Below are 16,066 nucleotides of genomic sequence, written 5' to 3' on the forward strand. Positions count from 1 at the left end.
ATATATTGGCCCACCTGTTCCGCTGCACTTCCTATAGCGGAAATGATAGGCTTACCAGGAATGGGAGAAACACCTTTATGCACTTTCGGTATTAAATACAACACGGGTATAATTGGGTTCTCATTGTGCATAAACTTGAACTCATCATTAGAAATAAGGCCATCGCTACGTAGTTGCATTAGCAGTTTCTTGAGAGAATCTGTAGCCCCTTTATATTTTTTGGTGTTAGATGGCTCATAACAATCACTGTTATCCAGTTGGCGTTTTGCCTCCTTGATATAGTCTTCTCGGGGCCAGATTACTAGGTTGCCCCCTTTATCTGATTTCTTAATGATGATTTCGTTGTTTTCACTTAGTTTTTTCATTAACTGGGCATAGTCTTTTTTCTTTTTTTCAACATGTTTTCTTTGTTTGAATTTTTTGGACTGTACTTGCTTATTCAATTTTTTAATGTCTTCAACCACACAGTCGTGGAACGTGTCTAACGCATCCCTGGGCATCATGGGGATGTATTTGGATTTTTTCTTGAAGGGGCTGATCCCAGCACCTTTTTGTAGCAGATTGATGTTATTGAATCTAGTTTGAGTTGAAAGATCACAGTCAATCTCGTCACTTGCTGCCTCGCCAGTATTCAAATCATGTAGGTCTAAATAGATTGGAATATCAGCAGCCCTGATGCCTAAACTTTCCACATAATTGTTCATTCCTTGTTGCAGCTCTTCGTCTTTATCTTTTGCGTTTTTCAAAGAGAAATGTTTTTTCAATTTGAGCTTTCTAACGAATCTAAAGACGTCAATCCTTGTGGAGCTATAGTTGAAAGTTTGGCCAGGGCAAAAATTGAGACCTAAAGACAGCAAAATTTTTTCAGCATTAGACAAAGGCACTTTGGACAGATTGATTATGGTTTTATCCAAGTCTACTTCTTTCGTGTCCAATTGCTCTTCTTTTTGTTTTTTCCTCTTTTGTTTATTGATTTTTCTTCTTTCTTTTCTTCGTCTGTTTTTTCTTGTGTTTTTTGCTGTTGTTTGCTGTCCTTTCTCGGTCTCAGTGACCGCAGTCTCTCTGCTACTAAAAAATCCAATTCCTCTCCTGCATCAAGTACTATAGCTGGCGTGGGCCTCTCTCCGCTTTCTATGCTGGATTCACTTGAGATGGAAATTGAGTCAAAACTAGCGCTGTCTGCCGCTGCTCCTCCTGTTGCGGCAGATTTCTGCACATTGGTCTCCACATTACTTTTACCCTTCTGTTCCCCAAATTTTTTGCGGTTTTCATTATTGTATTTTCGGGCGAATGTGAAGATTTGCCCGTTGTTATAATCTGCTTCGTCCCTGGCAAATTTATGTGCTTTACGTTGTTTTATTTTTTCTTCATGCTTGCGCAGTCTTTCTTCAATGGCAGTTCTAGCATTTTTGATATAATCAATTTTAGCAGATTTCTTAAGCTCCTCTTCGATGTTTTCTATTTTTTTGATTATATCCACCCGGTCTATTGCTGCATATTTAATTAAAATGCGGACTGGGGTCATGGAAGCTTCCAGGTTGTTTTGCGCCCACTCTTTTAACATTGCAGGGTTGGGATTATCATAACTTGGGGCTAAAAGGATACGTAGACCCCTCGGGACCCGTCCAACTTCTGCATATTTGGTTAATGAGCAATGCTCCCACCACTTGGTGATTTCCAAGCGCTTGTACTTTTCCAGGTCTTTTAATAGCGTCTTTTCACTTTCATCCGCCCCTGCCGATGTGCTCGCAGTGGGTACAGTGTTTGAGTTTGCTGCTGGTCTTTTGCAAAACAATTCTTCCGCTGCCGCTTCACGCTGGCGTACAGCCTCGTCTGTCATGCTGACTGCTAGGTTTGTATTACAAATGTAACCCGAATCGTATCTCGGGTTAACTCGTATGCGCCTGTTATCTCCCCACCTCTGCCACAATGCCGTCGTCACTCACCAGATACAGTTTCTGCTTCGCCTTCGAACCAGTTCGGTTCTACTCGCCGACCAGTATCCCTTTGCTCTCCTGTGACTCTGGCTTGACAGATATTCCCAAAACTTTCCAGGAAGGAGTTGATGAGGATGAATTCATTTTCTGTTATAAGTTTTGTGAAGGTTAGCCAAAGGGCGCCAAAAGCAAAAAAAACAATTACTATGGTAATAAGGCCTTAACTATAACTATACAGTGGTGACTGCCACTGTATAATGTATACATATATATATATATATATATATATATATATATATATATATATATATATATATATATATATATATATATCGAAGGGGAGATCACTTGACTGAAAGCAATCCAAGGACACAACGGGGAAAGTTTCAGGAATCCTTTATTCACAAGGTGAATTGCGGCATAATGCATTTCGGCTTCCTCGCCTTCGTCAGACGCCGCTTTCCACTGGTTTACATCTCCTCCCTCCTTTGAAGTTGCTACGACGCTCCCATAGGTGGGAGAACAGCTGACCATGCACCTATCAGGATAGCCGTAGTCAAATGGGAGACTACAGATCCCAGCGTGCATCTGGATGGTATACTGCAACAGGGTCAGGGTCAAATTGTGCTCGAATGAGCGCTGTGTTTGCCTCGCAAAGGGGGGGCCTTGTAGTGGCAGATGTGCGCCATAATAAAAGTGTCAGGGGTTCCCTCCAGTCCCCAACGTCCAGCCACAATAATTGAACAAGCCGGGCCGTGGGGCAAGCTATAATAAACTTGCCTCCCCGTGCAGTCACAGGCTGCTCCTGGCAGCGGCATTGGCAAGGCCCATTCTCATGGCGGACCTGGGATGAATCAATCCCTTGATGCAAAAAAGTTTGTTGCCAGCAAAGTCCCAGGCCTCTTGATGGACGGGTCCTTGTTACCGCGCTCCTGGCAAACGCGGAAAATATCGAAGGGGAGATCACTTGACTGAAAGCAATCCAAGGACACAACGGGGAAAGTTTCAGGAATCCTTTATTCACAAGGTGAATTGCGGCATAATGCATTTCGGCTTCCTCGCCTTCGTCAGACGCCGCTTTCCACTGGTTTACATCTCCTCCCTCCTTTGAAGTTGCTACGACGCTCCCATAGGTGGGAGAACAGCTGACCATGCACCTATCAGGATAGCCGTAGTCAAATGGGAGACTACAGATCCCAGCGTGCATCTGGATGGTATACTGCAACAGGGTCAGGGTCAAATTGTGCTCGAATGAGCGCTGTGTTTGCCTCGCAAAGGGGGGGCCTTGTAGTGGCAGATGTGCGCCATAATAAAAGTGTCAGGGGTTCCCTCCAGTCCCCAACGTCCAGCCACAATAATTGAACAAGCCGGGCCGTGGGGCAAGCTATAATAAACTTGCCTCCCCGTGCAGTCACAGGCTGCTCCTGGCAGCGGCATTGGCAAGGCCCATTCTCATGGCGGACCTGGGATGAATCAATCCCTTGATGCAAAAAAGTTTGTTGCCAGCAAAGTCCCAGGCCTCTTGATGGACGGGTCCTTGTTACCGCGCTCCTGGCAAACGCGGAAAATATCGAAGGGGAGATCACTTGACTGAAAGCAATCCAAGGACACAACGGGGAAAGTTTCAGGAATCCTTTATTCACAAGGTGAATTGCGGCATAATGCATTTCGGCTTCCTCGCCTTCGTCAGACGCCGCTTTCCACTGGTTTACATCTCCTCCCTCCTTTGAAGTTGCTACGACGCTCCCATAGGTGGGAGAACAGCTGACCATGCACCTATCAGGATAGCCGTAGTCAAATGGGAGACTACAGATCCCAGCGTGCATCTGGATGGTATACTGCAACAGGGTCAGGGTCAAATTGTGCTCGAATGAGCGCTGTGTTTGCCTCGCAAAGGGGGGGCCTTGTAGTGGCAGATGTGCGCCATAATAAAAGTGTCAGGGGTTCCCTCCAGTCCCCAACGTCCAGCCACAATAATTGAACAAGCCGGGCCGTGGGGCAAGCTATAATAAACTTGCCTCCCCGTGCAGTCACAGGCTGCTCCTGGCAGCGGCATTGGCAAGGCCCATTCTCATGGCGGACCTGGGATGAATCAATCCCTTGATGCAAAAAAGTTTGTTGCCAGCAAAGTCCCAGGCCTCTTGATGGACGGGTCCTTGTTACCGCGCTCCTGGCAAACGCGGAAAATATCGAAGGGGAGATCACTTGACTGAAAGCAATCCAAGGACACAACGGGGAAAGTTTCAGGAATCCTTTATTCACAAGGTGAATTGCGGCATAATGCATTTCGGCTTCCTCGCCTTCGTCAGACGCCGCTTTCCACTGGTTTACATCTCCTCCCTCCTTTGAAGTTGCTACGACGCTCCCATAGGTGGGAGAACAGCTGACCATGCACCTATCAGGATAGCCGTAGTCAAATGGGAGACTACAGATCCCAGCGTGCATCTGGATGGTATACTGCAACAGGGTCAGGGTCAAATTGTGCTCGAATGAGCGCTGTGTTTGCCTCGCAAAGGGGGGGCCTTGTAGTGGCAGATGTGCGCCATAATAAAAGTGTCAGGGGTTCCCTCCAGTCCCCAACGTCCAGCCACAATAATTGAACAAGCCGGGCCGTGGGGCAAGCTATAATAAACTTGCCTCCCCGTGCAGTCACAGGCTGCTCCTGGCAGCGGCATTGGCAAGGCCCATTCTCATGGCGGACCTGGGATGAATCAATCCCTATATATATATTACCTACTGGCGGTCGCCAGTAGGTAGTTATAGTTAGGACCACGTTTCCATAGGAAATCCGCAACATTCTATTTTGAATAACTTTGGCGCCGGTCGACGAATCCTCGCAAATTTTTCAAAATAGGTGGGTCGTTGAGCTCCGCTCCTACCCTGAAAGTCTCGGGGGGATTCGTGAAGCGGGGGCTGAGATAAAAGGGGGGTCCCAAAACACGTTTTTCCCATGCATTTTTCCATAGGACCTTTAGACACAGCTACAGCCTGAACGGCTGAACAGAATTACTTGAAATTTGGCAGAGAGGTAGTCCTCAGGTCAAGGAAGTGCCTTTTGTAGGTTTGGTTTAAATCTGTTCAGTAGATTCTGAGAAAATAGCCTTTAGATCAATATATATATCTGAGCCAGCTTACGGTGCGCTTACGGTGCGCTTACCATACGCGTACGGTGGCGTGCGCGAGCGCGATTTTGATTGGCTCTTAGCTCTTAGTAAACATTCGAATCGGTCGAAACCAGGAAGCGTCGGCCGCCATTTTCTCTCTCGCTCCCTGAGTTGGGCAGCAAAAACGAACCCCAAAAATGTGTAAAGAGGCAGTTTCATGAGATCCTAACCACCCGGCATTGATACAGGGGTCCCCAAACAACCCCCAAGCCCAAAAAAAAAAATTTTTTTTTTTTTCGGAAAATCGCCGATTACGCTTACCGTAAAAATTATCCACATTCTCCCCACCCCGTGTGCCAATGGTGCCCGAAGGGCACCATTTGTGCATGGCATATTAAAGGTATGAATTTTACAAATAATACATTTCACAAAGATGCGCATAATATGTCCCCCATGTGCGCACGGTGCGCGAAGCGCATCGTGCGTACATGGCCCATCCCGCTTAACGTGGGCACGCGGCGCGCGCAGCGCACCGCGTGACCACCGTGCGTGCACGGCACTAACTGCGTAAAGTGGGCGCGCGGTGCGCGAAGCGAACCGCGTGCTCACTGTGCGCGCACCGTGCGCGCACGGAACGAACTGCGTTAACTGGGCACGCACGCCACGAATGGCGTAAAGTAACTTAGCATTTAAAAAACCGTACAAATTCACTGAAAAAACCATAGGTTTCACACACGTTATAGTTAGGAATTAGCATTTAAAAAACCTTGCAAATTCACTGAAAAAACCATAGGTTTCACACATGTTATAGTTAGCTGTACATTTCACTCGTAAAAAACCAATGAAATTCCCGCGTTATAGTTAGTGCAGGCAACTATAACTCACGCGACCGCAATCTTCTGCTGATGACATATGTGTCTTTATGAAAAAAAAATATTTGTAATATATGTATAGCTAAAATTTAATGGAAGAAGACATGGGCAAATAAGTGTCGAAATACAGTATTAGCATCAGCAGAAGATTGCGGTCGCGTGAGTTATAGTTGCCTGCACTAACTATAACGCGGGAATTTCATTGGTTTTTTACGAGTGAAATGTACAGCTAACTATAACATGTGTGAAACCTATGGTTTTTACAGTGAATATATATATATACATATTCATATACATATGTATATACATATATATATATATATATATTCAGTGAAAAAACCATAGGTTTAATACTCACTAAACAGAGAAACGCTCCACAAACTTAAATCCTCACAGTTAAATATGATAGTGAAAGGCACAATACTATCCCTATTATCACATAAACCTAGAGTATAGTTTAGAAGGAAAAAACATTATTCTTAAAATACTGCCCTCACACACTTTGCAGTGTCATGCTTCATCATTGGGCCGCGTCGAACGCCCCCGTGCAGACCAACACAGTGGGCGGAGCGCAATGTTTTTTGTAAGATGAAGAATAAAGTGGTGAGGAAACGGAACAGAAAAGGGGTTTGACAAAATAGAACAAATAGTGTCTAAAGAAAACAGAACAAGGACAATATTCCCTAAAGGAGGGACCACAAAAGTGCAGACATAAATATTAAAACTGTCTAGGAGGGGACTTATTTAATTTTTATTCCTGTCACCCCCTGGCAGGGTTAAAAGTAACTGGTCGGGATTTTATTAGGGGAGGTAAAAGCCCCTAAATCCCTGCTGCTATTACCAACATGTTTCTGCCCAAATCAAACGCTCATAAGAGTCGTGCAGGCATTCATCAGGGTGTTGGTCCCTTGGTTATTTATCTGGGTCTACCCCCAACTAGGGGATTCGTTACCTTCTACTGAGAAGCGGCCAGTCGCCTTTACTACTTCAGTACTCTGAATGGTTTCCGAGAGTGAACAATTATAAGGGTTTATTGGAAAGTCTCCAAACCCGGGACCGGTGAGAGGCCGTGGTCCTATAGTCACACTTACTCCAAGAACGCACGGCACTAATCGTCCCCACAACGGTCCTCCGTGCGTTCTTGGAGTAAGTGTGACTATAGGACCACGGCCTCTCACCGGTCCCGGGTTTGGAGACTTTCCAATAAACCCTTATAATTGTTCACTCTCGGAAACCATTCAGAGTACTGAAGTAGTAAAGGCGACTGGCCGCTTCTCAGTAGAAGGTAACGAATCCCCTAGTTGGGGGTAGACCCAGATAAATAACCAAGGGACCAACACCCTGATGAATGCCTGCACGACTCTTATGAGCGTTTGATTTGGGCAGAAACATGTTGGTAATAGCAGCAGGGATTTAGGGGCTTTTACCTCCCCTAATAAAATCCCGACCAGTTACTTTTAACCCTGCCAGGGGGTGACAGGAATAAAAATTAAATAAGTCCCCTCCTAGACAGTTTTAATATTTATGTCTGCACTTTTGTGGTCCCTCCTTTAGGGAATATTGTCCTTGTTCTGTTTTCTTTAGACACTATTTGTTCTATTTTGTCAAACCCCTTTTCTGTTCCGTTTCCTCACCACTTTATTCTTCATCTTACAAAAAACATTGCGCTCCGCCCACTGTGTTGGTCTGCACGGGGGCGTTCGACGCGGCCCAATGATGAAGCATGACACTGCAAAGTGTGTGAGGGCAGTATTTTAAGAATAATGTTTTTTCCTTCTAAACTATACTCTAGGTTTATGTGATAATAGGGATAGTATTGTGCCTTTCACTATCATATTTAACTGTGAGGATTTAAGTTTGTGGAGCGTTTCTCTGTTTAGTGAGTATTAAACGTTAGCTAGGGGAGTCAGAGAAGGCTCAATTTTTCCCTTATTTCTCTCTTTTGTGATATTAAAAAACCATAGGTTTCACACATGTTATAGTTAGCTGGACATTTTACTCGTAAAAAACCAATGAAATTCCCCCGTTATAGTTAGTTCAGCTAACTATAACTCGCGCGCCCGCAATGCACTGCTGATGACGTCACATATTACATCACTCATGACATGGTCAGTGACATCACTCATGACATCACTGATGACATCTCAAATGACATCACTGATGACCTCACTGATGACATCATCCAGTGAATGTGTGTTTTTCTGAAAATTAAATATGTTTTATATATGTATATCTCAAGGTTGATGGAAGAATAAATGGATATATTACTGTCTAAATGGATGATTTCTTTTTGAAAAATTGATTGTGTAACTGACTGATTAAGTGTATCATAGTGAATACATGGCTTAGTGAGTAATGTTTAAATATATAAATATCTGTATCATTTTTTCACTTTGTGTATAAGTGGCTGCATGGGTTGGTGAGTAGCTACATGGGTGTCTATATAGGTTATTAGTTGGTTTTTTGAGTATCAGTCTGAGTGTCTGCATGGTTCGGTGGGGGGTATGACGTAGTGCATAGGTGCATGAATGAGTGACTCACTGTTTGTATGTGTTGAACAGAGCATGTGTGCAGGACTGCATGGGTGCATGAGTGTGTGTATGGGTGTGTTAGTGAGTGAATGACTGTCTCAATAGTGTCTTTATGAGTAACTACATATGTTTAAAACTAGTATATGTGACTATTGGTTTATATATGTGAGTATATGTGAGAGTGAGAGATTGAAAGAGTTCCTGTATGAATAAGTATGTATTTCTATAAGTGATTGTTTAAAAGACTAAGTATGTGTAAGTTTCCGTAGAAGTAAGTGTGGTGGTGTGTGTATAACTGTATATGCAAGTAAATGTATGTTTGATTCTTTATTAGCATGAGTGACTATGTGTGTGAGTAGCTCTATGGATGAGTGGCATTGTGTAACAGGATGTATAGGTGTATGAGTACATATGATAAGTGAGTACATGTATGAGTGACTGTATTGGACTGTTGGTGAATGAGTGGATGTGTATGTGGATCTTAGAATTACTGAAGAGGTTGTTGTAACTGTTATTGGTATGTCCATTGTTTTGTAAATTTTAGTCTCTATTTTTGAATGTGTGTATCAAAGGTTTTATTAGGGGAAGAGGAGGTCTGCCACTCTATCACAAGGATGATGTCATCAGTGAGGTCATCAGTGATGTCATTTGAGTTGTCATCAGTGATGTCATGAGTGATGTCACTGACCATGTCATGAGTGTTGTAATGTGTGACGTCATCAGCAGTCCATTGCGGGCGCGCGAGTTATAGTTAGCTGAACTAACTATAACAGGGGAATTTCATTGGTTTTTTACGAGTAAAATGTCCAGCTAACTATAACATGTGTGAAACCTATGGTTTTTTCACTGAATTTACAAGGTTTTTTAAATGCTAATTCCTAACTATAACGTGTGTGAAACCTATGGTTTTTTCACTGAATTTCTAAGGTTTTTTAAATGCTAATTCCTAACTATAACGTGTGTGAAACCCATGGTTTTTTCAGTGAATTTGCAAGGTTTTTTAAATGCTAATTCCTAACTATAACGTGTGTGAAACCCATGGTTTTTTCAGTGAATTTGCAAGGTTTTTTAAATGCTAATTTTTTTTTTTTCTTCTATTTTTTCTAACATATTTTTATTTTAATTTTCTTACCTTTTATAAAGACTATGATTACATTTTTAAAATTCTTTAATATGTTTTTTTTATATATTTTTTAAAATAAACATGTAAAATTTATTTGCAGTACTTTTTTTCTATTTTTTTTTTTTATTTTTTTATTACGCGTACCGTAAGCTCACGGTAAGCGTACGGTTTACGCAACGTCCGTAATATTCCTACGCTGCTTGCGTATAGTTACGCAATTTGCGTAGCCGCGCGTACTCCACGTGGGACGCGTACGCGTGTACGCTACACGCGCACGTTACGCGGAAGTGCCGGGAGTGACTGTTATGCGCATGCGCGCAAGCGCGTGTCTTTTTTACGCGCATGCGCACTTTTGCCGTAAGCGTACCGTAAGCGTACCGTAAGCGTACGGTAGGTCATGTGATCATGAAACACAACTTTTGATTGGTTGAAACTACTTTCAGTTCTAGAACTCTCCTACACCACACCCATTCCCCTCATTTCTGCTTGTGATCCCTTGGGAGAAGGAGCTGGTTTGTCTTTGGGATACGATGGCAGAACAGCAGAGCTCTTCTGAGAGTGAGGCTAGCACTAGCAGCACTGTCTTGAGGCAGAGATCGAGGAAACAAAAGCCCTCTTATGTATGGGATTATTTTACTTTTCCTGAAGGCCAGCAAAAGGTAAATGCACCCTTAGTGACTTGTAAGCTGTGTAAGCGTGTACTTTCTAGAGGTAATCCTAACAGGAAGTATTCCTTTGGGAATCACACCATGAAGAGACACCTCCAGGATGTACACAGAAGGACACATGGTCATCTTTTTGGAGGTAACTCTTCAGAAAGACAAGCCAGTACATCCACAGCAGCTCAGCCTGAACCATCATCTGCAGGGCTGACTCCTTCTTCTGCAGGTCAGGTGAGCCCTTCATCTGTGGGGGGAGAATCTCCTTTTGCTGGCCCTCTGGAAATCAACCCTCGATTGCGGAAGGTTGATATTCGATGCACATTTTGTCAAGATCTAATTTGCTATAGGGAGACCAGTGTTTCCCTAGTGAACAACAAAATAGATCAGCACATTTGTCGCTTTGAATAATTTTCCCATGCTTCCTTTCCTCTGTCCCTGCATGAACACAACGGTTCTTTTAAGAGCCAACCTTATCTTTCATCTTTTTTTTACATATGTTTTTAAAAACTTTTTTTTATTTTTTTTTACCGTAAGCGTACGGTGCGCGTACTTTTTTTTTTTTTTTTTTTTAAAAACACTAAAAATCAATAAACACATTACAAGGTCCTTGAGAGACTACAATTATTATTATTGACTTACCATACTCACTGAAAAAATATTTATTCATTTGTTTTTTTAAAAAATAGTTTTAAAAATGTTTGTAGTTTTCGAAAATTTTCTATATCTATCTGGAAAAAAAGAAAAAAGTATTAATATTTTTAAAACATTTTATAATACAGTACACATATTTACATTTTTTTCCATAAAATATTTTTGCCTTATTTTTGCTGTTTTCAGAATATATTGCATTTCACTATAAATTGTGAAAGCAATTGCATTCATCATTTTACAGCGGGCAAAAAAAAATAACAATCACAAAGATTGTATTAAAAAAGCCCTGATTCTTTTTTTACTTAAACTTAACATTATAGAAATGCATAATATTCTAAAAAAATATCATCTAATACCAATACTTATTTCTTTAAAATACCGTCTGATATGTTTGTTTCAGAAGTATAATCACAATATTATATCTCAAATAACTCCAAAATACATCTGATTTCATTTCCTTTAGACCAAATAGTAATTTTAAAATTCTTTTTTGATTAAATTTCCAATGGTAATCCAATAAAATTCTAAAGTTTTATTTGTACAGATCTCACCGATTCTCTGTAACAATTCCTTTATTGTATTTAAATATATTACTACATTTCTTTTCACAATAGTCACAAAACGAAATTTCTATGCCAATTTGAATGCACACTAACTGCTCTTTTTTTTGGGCAAGTGAAAATCACTTTTACAAACTGTCACATTATGAAACCACTTTTCAGATTTTTTAAAAAGCCCATGTCCAGACTGCTACACTACAGCAAGGGCAACCAGCCTTAGTGATGCTGAATGTATTTGCATTACAGACTGAAACCTGAAAACCCCACTCGCTTGTAAATACTGTGCATGATTATACATGGCAAGCACATGGGTGTGTGCTAAGAGTCTGCTTCTGCACCAAAAATTCGCTCCCCCTTTCCATCTAATGCAACTGTGAAATCACCAGAGCAATACGCAATAAATCTCTGCCTATAATTCCTCTCTGCACACAGAGTCATGTTTTCACATTAGTCCCAAAACGAAATTTCTTTGCCAATTTGAAAGCACACTTACTGCTCTTTTTTTTTCGGGGCAAGTGAAAATCACTTTTACAGACTGACACATTATGAAACCACTTTTTTTGATTTATTTAAATGCACATGTCCAAACAGTTTTTTCAGACCACCACCATGTGTATTCTCGGTGACTGCCTACACTCCAGCAAGGGCAACCAGCCTTAGTGATGCTGAATGTATTTGCATTACTGAGTCCAACCTCAAACCCTTAAACTATTCTTTTTTTTTCCAGTACACCTTAATTTATTGTGAAAACATACTCCATATTATTTTACATGTTCCTCACATTTAAATTTCTCCCAAAACAGAAAATGATAAACGCAACTACAACAAAAACAATTTCCATTTCTATTATTCATTTCTTAAGTTACCACATACATCCCCTCTCAAACTGTAAACTCACCTTTAAAATTAGTTAGTTGTGAAAGAAATGTGACACTCAAACAGCAGATTATCAGAGCCAGGATCTCTGTTGTGTTCACCTCTCTCCTCTCAGCAGAACCAGATAATGGCAAACTTTCCCTCTATTTTTCCACACATATACATGTAAGTTTCAAATCTCAGTGCTTCCCCCTTTTTTTCAAATGTAATCACACATTTCTATTGGTTGAAAACCAACCCTTTTCCAAAAGTACCCTTCCCCCAACTTGACTTCTGCCTAGTACCCTTCCCCCAACTTGACTTCTGCCTGCTACCATAGCAACAGCTCATGGAACACTGCTGTGTTGAGTTAGGTCAGAAGTTCGCCAAACAATGTTTCAATTCCACAGAGCAAGAGTGCTTGACTTTTCAAACCTAACAGCAAATCCATAGTACTGTTCTTTGGTTACACATTTTTTTGTACCAGTACAAAACATGCTTCTATTAATTTACACATACAGCCTAGTTTTTATTCTAGAATGGTATGAAACAGCCAATCAGTTCTTTTTGTTTTGAAAAAAATATGTATGCCTCCATTTCCAAACTGTCTTTCTTTTCATATTGCCATTCTACTGAAAGACACCTCCTGAGTGCATCCAGTTCTCCTTTGAAGATGTTCACAGTGTGGATTGTAGGGCACAGCTATGTCTTCTGGAGTGAAAAGTTTGCAGAGAAAACAGATATGGTGAGAGACCTTGCTTTGCCAAATGTAGACATTAAATGGATTGGTCAGAGAGGGTTAAAGTGGCACCAATTGATGCCATTGGTGAAATCCTTCATGCAAATCCAACACCCTGACCTCATAATAGTGCACTGTGGTGGCAATGACCTAGGCACTTTGACTGGGGTAGGTCTGGAAATGCTTATGAAGGACACCTTTGCACAACTGTTTTCACTTTTCCCTAAAACTGCCTTTGTGTTTTCCAACATATGCCAAAGGCAAAAATGGAACTGGTCCAATCATTTCTGTCCACAGATTGACAAAGCAAGAAAGCACGTCAACAAATCTGTTTCTGCTTTCCTCCGTGACTATGGTATGGGTGCCATTTACCACAACAACTTGCGTTATGACATGCAAGACATTTATAGAGGAGATGGTGTGCACTTCAATGATGAAGGGAACAGAGTCTTCCTTTTGAACCTTAGACTCTGCATCGGTACTTACTTGTAGGTACCACTAAAAAAATGACTTCATAAACACAACAGCTCTTTTTAGAGCTCCCTAATATCTAAACTCTTAAATCTGCTTTTCATTTATTTATTTTTATTTTTTTACCGTACGCTTACCGTAAGCTTACCGTACGCGTACCCCGTGATTTTTTTAAAAATCAATAAATGGTTTTTTTGTACTTTTCTGTCCTTCTTTGACCCCCTTACAAATGTTAGGGGGTCTGTAACTCTCCTCATTGCCCCCTTTTCTTGTTTTCACTCTTTTTTTTCAGAGTGAAATACACAAAATGGCGGCCGCCGCTTCCTGGTTTCGGCCGATTCGAATGTTTACTAAGATCTAAGAGCCAATCAGAATCGCGCTCGCGCACGCCACCGTACGCTTACGGTAAGCGTACGGTAAGCGTACCGTAAGCGGGCTCAGATATATATATTGATTTCAAGGCTATTTTCTCAGAATCTACTGAACAGATTTACACCAAACCTACAAAAGGCACTTCCTTGACCTAGACACTACCTCTCTGCCAAATTTCGAGTAATTCTGTTCAGCCGTTCGGGCTGTAGCTCGTTCTAAAGGTCCTATCGAAAAATGCATGGGAAAAACGCGTTTTGGGACCCCCCTTTTATCTCAGCCCCCGCTTGACGGATCCCCCCGAGACTTTCAGGGAAGGAGCGGAGCGTAGCGCCCCACCTATTTTGAGAAATTCGCGAGGATTCATCGACCGGCGCCAAAGTTATTCAAAATAGAATGTTGAGGTTTTCCTATGGAAAAGGGGTCCTAACTATAACTACCTACTGGCGACCGCCAGTAGGTAATACATATATATATATATATATATATATATATATATATATATATATATATATATATATATATATATATATATATATATATATATATATATATATATATATATTATATATATAGTACAGTAACTTTTCCTTCAATGCTTCCTGCAGAGAAGTTACTCTAATTTAAACTCCCCTGGCAGCGTTAGTCTTGTAATTAGATCTCTCAGAGCTCCTTTAAACCTGGTGAGTACAGCATTTTTTTAATATGGGAGAGCCAAGTAATTTTATTGAATCTATCAGTAGTCATAACATCCTGCAAAGCAGCAACATAGTGCATGAGTTCCCAAGTACACCATGTCCTTCTCCAAAATAGCAGTGGATGCAGACTGACCTTGTCTTATATCGCCTTCTTCCCTATATCAAGTAACAGTGAGAAGGTTGGAGTACTCAGTGGCAGGAGAGTTACATTTATAATTAATTGTTCTCTGATTTACAAGCTCACTGATATTTAATAAAATACAAAGTTCAGAACCATACACAGTGGAGTCCACAGCCCTGGCTTCGTATATCTGTGGGGCAGGAGCTATTGCTTTGCCACAGGAGGCACAATATTCCTTAGAGATGGCATCTGTGAACTGCTTATGCTTAAGGGTCATTTTCTCAACTTGAGGCTTCCAAGACATGGACAAAGACAATGTGATACCTAGGTAATTCAATGAATCCACCCTCTTGAGTGTCGTGCCCCCAGCAGTAAACTCCATTTAAAGGTTTTGTGTTGATTAAAAGTAATAAACGTTGTCTTTGCCGCATTGATCACAAACCCACTGGATCTGTTAACCTCCTCAAAATTGAGTAATAGTTGTTGGAGCCTACTAGGGGTTTTGGAGATCAATAGGGTGTCATCAGCAAATAACAAAATAGGTGTCTTCAGTGTTACCAAGGTGGGGGCATCAGTAGTGTACTGGGAAAGAAAATAAACTATATCATTAAGGTAAAGAGAAATAGAGTGGGAGCCAGGTCAAAGCATTGACCTCAGCTCCCTTCCATGAGTCCAGAATAGGGGCTCCTCTCGGTATGGCATTGGCTAGGGCAAGAATGCACTTGGACCAGTTTTCTCTTTCATGGAAAAATAAATCAGCTAGAATACCATCTGGTCCAGAAGCTCTGCCAGTGGTAATAGAGTCAAGGGAAGTGGTAATGTCGTCTAGGTCAAACAAGGGAGCTGAATGAGTGGGAGGACTACCCCCACAAAAACTGGTGATCTGGCTCGTGATCTGTCAGAATACAGTTTTGGGAAGTAATCAAACCAATTAGATGGAGATACGTTGTTTGTGGAGGTAGTCGTCAACCTTTGCCACCCCAGGTGGCAAGCAACCAGAATGTGGTGGAGTCTTGTGAATGACATGCTGTTTTTAGGTCTGACCACCTCAGATCATCCCATTCTTTTTTGGCTTTGATCAAGGTAGACTTATACTCAGCTGCGATCTGTGCATTTAACAGTGATGGGGGGTGGGGCCGGGTGGCGGCTATTCCGATGGGCGATGCCGAGGGAAAATTTATTATTTATTTCCCCTTGGCATCGTCTATCAGAATCCCCCTCCACTGGGCCCCACTGCTGTTACCTGCACAGACAGACTTATACTCTTTTCTCAGAGAATGAATTTGAACAGTGTCCTTAGATTTTATGGCGAAGCCAGAAGACTTTGTACATGATGACATTCCTTGTTAAACCAGGTATTAGGTCTAATTTCC

The 16,066-nt window shown here is 41.6% G+C and overlaps 1 protein-coding gene across 4 annotated transcripts in view; it reads left to right on the top strand.

The window, feature by feature from the left end:
• L3MBTL1 (L3MBTL histone methyl-lysine binding protein 1) overlaps positions 1–16,066 on the top strand; it is a 501,211-nt gene that overhangs the window by 429,741 nt on the left and 55,404 nt on the right. The gene's annotated exons all lie outside the window — the stretch shown is intronic.

Source organism: Triturus cristatus, chromosome 7 (genome assembly GCF_964204655.1).
Source record: "Triturus cristatus chromosome 7, aTriCri1.1, whole genome shotgun sequence".
Taxonomy (NCBI): domain Eukaryota; kingdom Metazoa; phylum Chordata; class Amphibia; order Caudata; family Salamandridae; genus Triturus; species Triturus cristatus.